This window comes from Onychomys torridus, chromosome 4, assembly GCF_903995425.1.
Source record: "Onychomys torridus chromosome 4, mOncTor1.1, whole genome shotgun sequence".
Classification (NCBI taxonomy): domain Eukaryota; kingdom Metazoa; phylum Chordata; class Mammalia; order Rodentia; family Cricetidae; genus Onychomys; species Onychomys torridus.
In genome coordinates, this window is record NC_050446.1 from 20985148 (window position 1) to 20992865 (window position 7718).

Sequence of the window (7718 nt, forward strand, 5' to 3'; positions counted from 1 at the left end):
AACTGATACAGCTTATAAACACCTTCAGCAACATAGCAGGATACAATATCAACTCAAAAAAATCAGTAGCCCTCCTATATACAATAGACAAAGAGGCTGAGAAGGAAATCAGAGATATATCACCTTTTACAATAGCCACAAATGATATAAAAATACATTGGGGTTACTCTAACTAAGCATGTGAAGGACCTATATGACAAGAACTTTAAATCCCTGAAAAAAGAAATTGAAGAAGATGTCAGAAAATGGAACCATCTCCCATGCTCATGGATAGGCAGGATTAACATAGTAAAAATGGTGATCTCACCAAAAGCAATCTACAGATTCAATGCAATCCCCATCAAATTACCAACACAATTCTTCACAGACCTGGAAAAAATAAAACTCAAATTCATATGGATAAACCCTAGGATAGCCAAAAGAATCCTGTACAATAAAACAACTTCTGGAGGCATCACAATCCCCAACCTCTAGCTCTACTATAGAGCTACTGTCATAAAAACAGCTTGGTACTGGCATAAAAACCAACATGTGGACCAATGGAATCAAATTGAAGACCCTGACATTAACCTGCACACCTATGAACATATAATTTTTGACAAAGAAGCCAAAAATGTACAATGTAAGGGAGAAAGCATCTTCAACAAATGGTGCTGGCATAACTGGATGTCAATGTGTAGAAGGCTGCAAATAGATCCATATCTGTCACCGTGCACAAAACTTAAGTCCAAGTGGATCAAAGACCTCAACATAAATCCAGCTACTCTGAACCTGATAGAAGAAAAAGTAGGAAGTAGTCTTGAACGCATTGGCACCAGAGATCACTTTCTAAATATAACACCAGTAGCAGAGACTCTGAGAGAAAATAAAATCAATCAATGGGACCTGTTGAAACTGAGAAGCTTTTGTAGAGCAAAGGACATGGTCAACAAAACAAAGCCACAGCCTACAGAATGGGAAAAGGTCTTCACCAACCCCACATCTGACAAAGGGCTGATATCCAGAATATATAAAGAAATCAAGAAATTAGCATCAAAATGCCAACAGTCCAATTAAGAAATGGGCTATAGAACTAAACAGAGATTTCTCAACAAAGGAAGTTCCAATGGCTGAAAGAAATTTAAGGAATTGCTCAATATCCCTAATTATCTGGGAAAAGCAAATCAAAATGACTCTGAGATATCATCTTACACCTGTCAGAATGGCTAAGATCAAAAACACAGAAGACAGGTTATGCTGGAGAGCATGTGGAGCAAGGGGAACTCTCCTCCACTGCTGTACAGTCACTTTGGAAATCAATATGTTGCTCCCTTAGAAAGTTGGGGATCCATCACCCCAAGACCCAGCTATGCACTCTTGGGCATATACCCAAGGAATGCTCAATTATACCACAAGGGCATTTGCTCAGCTATGTTCATATCAGCATTGTTTGTAATAGCCAGAACCTGGAAACAACCTAGATGTCCTTCAACTGAAGAATGGATAAAGAACATATACACACAATGGAGTATTACTCACTAGAGAAAAACAATGACATCATGAGGTTTTCAGTCAAATGGTTGGATCTAGAAAAAATCATCCTGAATGGAGTAACCCAGACTCAGAAGGACAAACATGGTGTGTACTCACTCATAGTAGGATACTAGATGTAAAACAAAGATGACTAGACTGCTACACAACTCCAGGGAGGCTACCTAGAAAATGGGACCCTAGGAAAGACACAGGGATCACCCAGTGACAGAGAAATGGATGACATCTACATGAACAACCTGGACGACAGTGGGAGTAATGAAGGGCAAGGTTTGAGGGAAAGAAAGCTAAGGGGAGCAGGAGATCCCAGCGGGATCAATAACAGAAAGGGAGAACAAGGAATAACAAACCATGATAAATGATGACCACATGAGAACAGGAATAGGCAGAGTTCTGGAGAGGTCCCCAGAAATCCACAATGATACATCCTCTGTACACTGCTGGCAATGGTCGAGAGAAAGCCTGATTTGACCTAGTCTGGTGATCAGATGGCCAAACACCCTAACAGTCGGGCTGGAACTCTCATCCAATAACTGATGGAAGTGGATGCAGAGATCCTCAGCCGGGCCCCAGGTGGAGCTCCAGGGGTCCAATTGTCAAGAAAGAGGAAGGGTTGTAAGAGTATAAATTGTTGAGACCAAGATTGGAAAAGCACAGGGACAAGTAGCTAAATGAATGGAAGCACATGAATTATGAACCAAAGGCTGTGGAGCCTCCAGCTGGATCAGGCCCTCTTGATAAGTGAGACAACTGAATAGCTTGAACGTTTGGGAGGCACCCAGTCTGTGGGACTGGGACCTGTCCTTAGTGCATGAGCTTGCTGTTTGGAACCTTGGGCTTACACAGGGACACTTTTCTCAGCCTGGAAGGAGGGGACTGGACCTGCCTGTACTGAATCTACCAGGTTTAAATGAATCCCCAGGGGAGTCTTTGCCTTGGAGGAGATGGGAATGGAGGGGAGGTATAGTGATACTCTATTTGTATTGAAATCTGATTTTATTTGTATGTTAATAAAGTTGTCTTGAGGTCAGAGCAAGCCAGAGCAGAAGCTGAGTGGTATTGGTGCATGCCTTTAATCCCAGCACTTGGGAGGCAGAGCTAGGTAGATCTCTGTGTGTTCAAGGACACAGCCAGCATGGCAGACACACACCTTTAATTTCAATACCAACCATAGAAGACCTGGAGGTCTGTACAAACAGGCAGTGACAAGGAAGTCATGTGGCTGGGCTTACAACCAATGAGAAAACAGAACAGAAAATCTATAAAAAAGATAGGACACACAGAGGTAGCTCTCTTGCAGAGAGGAAGAAGAGCAGAAGCAGTGAAGTGTAAGGTTTTCTGCTCTTGCTCTGACCTCGTGGTTTTTAACTCTGCAATTGGTTCTGTGTTTCTTATTTAACAAGCTGGCTACATCTACAGGGAGGGGCAAGGGTTAAGGTGAGTGTGGGGATGGGATGGGGGAGGACAGGGGAACCCATGGCTGATGTGTAAAATTAAAACACAAATATAATAAATAACAAAAAAATGTTTCACTTGATAACACAATTTTGACTTACTGTGAATTCATTTAAAACCAGATTATCCTGGATTGGCATTTCTGCTCTTCCTATTGATATGTTAAAGTATATTTGACTAAATTTGGTTGTTGTTAGGGAAGAAACTTATCCTGTTGTTCCAAGAGGGAGCAGGGGTAGGTCTATGGTTTTTGGCTGCATTATTGAACAAAGAATATATATATATAATGTGCAGGTAAAAACTTGTAGTTGGAAAGTTTCTCTGGCCCCACCAGGCCCCCGTAGTCCTGTGGCCATCTTATAAAATAATCACTCAGAAGCTTAATATTAATTACCAATTTCATGACCTATGGAAGGCTTCTTGCTAGCTAACTCTTAGATCTTAAATTAACCCATTTCTATTAATCTATGTTTTGCCATGTGTTCTGTGGCTTACTAGTCTGTTGTCATGTTGTTCCTTGGCTGTGCCTGCCATCTCTCTACCTCTCCTTTCTCTTCCTCCTATCTCTCTTGGATTTTCCTGCATGGCTCCATCCTGTCCTGTCATAGGCCAATGCCGCTTTATTTATCAACCATTCAGAACAACACATATTCACAGCATACAAAAAGTTATCCCCCAGTATTTCCCCTTTTCTATCTAATCAAAAAGGAAGGTTTTAATTTTAACATAGTAAAATTACATATAACAAACAGTTATCAAGCAAGAATTGCAGTACAATATCTAGTCTATTTATACTTGACAAATTCAAAGTAAATATTCTATTTATTCTATATTTGTGAATCTAAGGCATCATATCTAATTTATCTGCCATGCAACAAAGCATATATTTATAGAAATGGGGTAATTTAAGATGTAAGAGCTAGCAAAAAGCCTGTTGTGGCCATAGTTTAAAAATAATATAAGCCTCTGTGTGTTTACTTGGGTCTGAGTGGTTGTAGGACCAGTGGAACACAGGAATTTAAGTGGCTGTGGGATCTTTGTGACAGGTGAGCAAAGGAAAACTTTCAGCTACAACTTGAGACACCAAGTGGATTGTTAGAGGATGTTGGTGTGTATAACCTGATCCAAGTAACATCTCAGGTTCTTAAGCTGTTCCCTATGTTGGCCTGCCTCAGTAACAGGACATTGATAGGAAAAGGAACTATGATTTACTCTGTATTTGTCTTGTTCTTTTGCATTTAATGATTCCAGTTTTAGCAAATATAGTCTAAAAATGAAACTAATATAACTAAGAAAGAACTTGCAAGGGTTCCTGGCTGACCATGAGTCTGAGAAGGCCACTGTTTCTGTCCATGCTGGAAAACAGTTGTGAAAAAAAAATCTCTTGTGATGGTCAGCACCTACATATTCCTTTCCATAAAATGTTTCCTTTCTACCTCTTTCAGTATACTGAACATGCAACATTGAGGATTTTACCCCAAGTCTATGACCCTGGGGTTTCATAAATTCTGAATGTAAATGGGATAGAGAGGCATGGCTGATGGGCAGACTAAATTTTTCTATTAGACATCACCTACAAAGTTCATGTTCAAAGACAAAGTTACCAGAGATTTTCAAGGAGATACTAATGAATTGAACTGTAAGCTCCTCTGGAAATAATATCTCTAATATGTGTCATTTGCAGAAAAACCACCCTAAATATCTAGAAATAGAAGTACGGAGATAATGGATCTATTGACCTGAATTCTGCATGAGGAGACTTTTGGAGCGCCTTGGTGTGCCATGATGTGCCTGTGGAGGTGAGAGGACAAACTGCAAGAGTAGTTTTACCTGTTGAGCCCCTTGAACATGCCCCATCACATTTTGTTTCAATTTTGGAGACAGGATCTTTGTATATTGCTCAGACTGGCTTTGATTTGTAGCTTAGGTAGAGCTTAAAGTTGTGAAAGCATGTGAGCTACTGTTTCCATAATATAATCAACTACTGACAAATTTTTCAAGATGAGATACAAGTTGTTCTGCCGTTGAAAACATTAGCTGGTTATGACAAGTTTTTAGTACTTTATTTGCAAATCTTACTATATCCACAGCAAACAATCATTTCATTGCCTTAAAAACACAGATCCTAAGTACAACTAAAAATTGTACCTGTAATTAACAACATTCTACATTTCTCAGTTATGTTTACTGTAATTTTATGAACTAAGATTACATTCAAAGTAAATATATTTTCCTGTTAGCTTATGGAGAATAAGAGTGAAATCCTTAAGCACAATAGTACTTACAGGATATGAGTAACACTTCAAAACCGTTCTGTGCTTTCAGTTTAAAACTAAATGTCTTTGCCATTCCGTAGGACTTATGAAATGTCAAGCTAGCCTCCACTTTGATAACTTACCCACAACTTCCATAGTTGGCACTTCTCCTTCATGGTTCTGAAGTACCTCTTTTAGATTTCAGTGGAAAAACAAGGGTTTCACTACTATTGATAATCACCATTGTGTGAAAGACCTAGAAAGAATATTAAATCTTCTCCTGTTTAAAACTGAAAGAGCCTGGGTCAAAGAGCTACATGGGTTAGGACTAAATTGATTTTTGTTCTTGCCCAGATTCTTTCAACATGTAGCCATAGAAACTATGCAGAATTTCCTAGAATCTAAAAGCTAGGATTTACCTTTAATGTTTCTTTTTAAGTAGGTTCAGACGTGAGCAAGTATTCTTTCATAAAGAGATTAAGTGGGTATGGTGTCAGGAAGCCCTGATTGGTGTCAGCATGAAAATCAGAAAAGAAGCCACTTTGAATATGTCTGCTAAAGATGGAAATCAATGGACTTGGCTAAACACATGATGAAATAATCTAAAAAGTACCCAGTGAGTAAGAAACAGCAAGGCAGTCTCGTGGTCAAAAAGAGGAAGCCATGACATCCATCACTACCAGACTGGGGATAAGTTAGAGTCAGCTTCACTGGCACTCCAGGCCAGGGTACCTCTCTGTACAGCAATGGTCCATAAACATTTACATACTAAAGTCATATGGGGACCTGACTCTGGTGCTAGGACTAGGAATAATTAAAAAATATTTTTGTGGATTCTAAAGTAAGTATTCCATGAACCACAATAATAACTGTATCAATGATTTACAGAATGAAAAGTGACAACCAAACTGATTTTTAAATAGAAATTGGCCTCATGGTGGATGGGAGACAGAGTTAAGAAGGCATTAATGACCTGCTTCAATCAATGCCTGGTTCCTCCAGCACATTTTATGAACCTCTATCCTAAACACTTCACACTTTTCTCAAACAAAATATTTAACCATAAATGTATGCACTTACTAGAATTCCTTAAATTGCAGGACATAGAGAAAGATTTATCTCATTGTACAATTTCATACCAATTTACAAAAGAATATAAATAAAAACAACAAAAACATCACCAACCAACTAAAAACTAAAAAGCTACCTGTCTGCTCCTATTAAATCAGCATTTAAATCACCATTAAGTCTCTCTATATAGCATGAACTCAAGAGATCCTAATGGCAAACTTACCATTTCTTCTGGGTTGTAGGCTCTCAGAGACCAAGACTGGTACTTTTCACTTCCTCATTTATTTCTAAGCTCTAAATCCTTACTGCCTAGTTTATATCTCACCTCCCTAATTTTTAAATTTGAAATCTTTGTAAATAAATAAATAAACTGAAATAAAGCTTAGATTTTCATCTCTGTGATGGAGCCAAGCTGATCATGCTGGACTATGTTTTCACATGTTATTGCATTTGGTTCACTAGTATTTTTTGAGAATTATTTACATCCCTGTTCCTCAGATATATTGGCCTATAATTTGGGGGGTTTGTTTGTTTGTTTGTTTATTTTGACATTATGGGATTTTCTTTTTTTCTTTAGTTATTTTTAGTTAACAAACAAAACAAACGAGCCCTTTTCAAGGACAACAAAGTAAACTGGATGTTGGAAGGAAGCTGGGTGTGGACTTCTAATCAGCTATTGCCCCCACATCTTGAAATGAGGATCAAGTTTACCTGGCAACAGAATGAGGCAGCATAGAGACTCATTTGGTGGAGTAGGCAGAGTTGCTCACCTACACTGGACCATTGGCATGGTCTATATGGGCTTTTAGGCAACTGCTGTGTTCCAACTGACATGATTAACATTATTATTGTATGAGTCCATTAAGTTAAATAATGACACAGGGAGTTGAGAGAGTAGTTTATGTGGTTGAATTCTGAAACACAATCAGGAAAGAGTCTTATCTGGTGAAACAATAATTTCATTGTGTGTGTATGTGAAGCAAATTTTAAAGAAGATGAGATCATTCTGGGGTTCAATTTCATACATGGTGCTCTTCAAGATGGAGTTGTGCATGAGGTTAGCATACTATGAGGTAGTAGGATTATTCTTGACACTTTCAATTGGAATGTCCCTGTGTTCACCACAATAGTTCCTCTGTACTCTTTTCTGGCTGGGAAGTCTCTTCGTTGTCTTTTCCACCTATACCATCTCCAACAGATCCAGCATCCCCTTATCTTAGTAGGTCAACTGTGTTCTGTCCTTTGTCTGGTTTTCTTATTATGGTAATAATGGCTTTGTAAAAAGAATTTAGAAATGTTCCTTCACTTCCTAGTTAACAGAAATATTTGAGAATTGATTTTTGTTCTTCTTTGAAGGTCTGGTAGAATTCTGTACTGAGTTCATCTGAGTCTGTCCTTTTAAAAAAC

General features: G+C 38.5%; 1 pseudogene; it reads right to left on the reverse strand.

Annotated features, from left to right (window-relative positions):
* Positions 1-7210: 7210 nt before the first annotated feature.
* On the reverse strand, positions 7211-7500 carry LOC118581728 (annotated as a pseudogene).
* Positions 7501-7718: the final 218 nt, after the last annotated feature.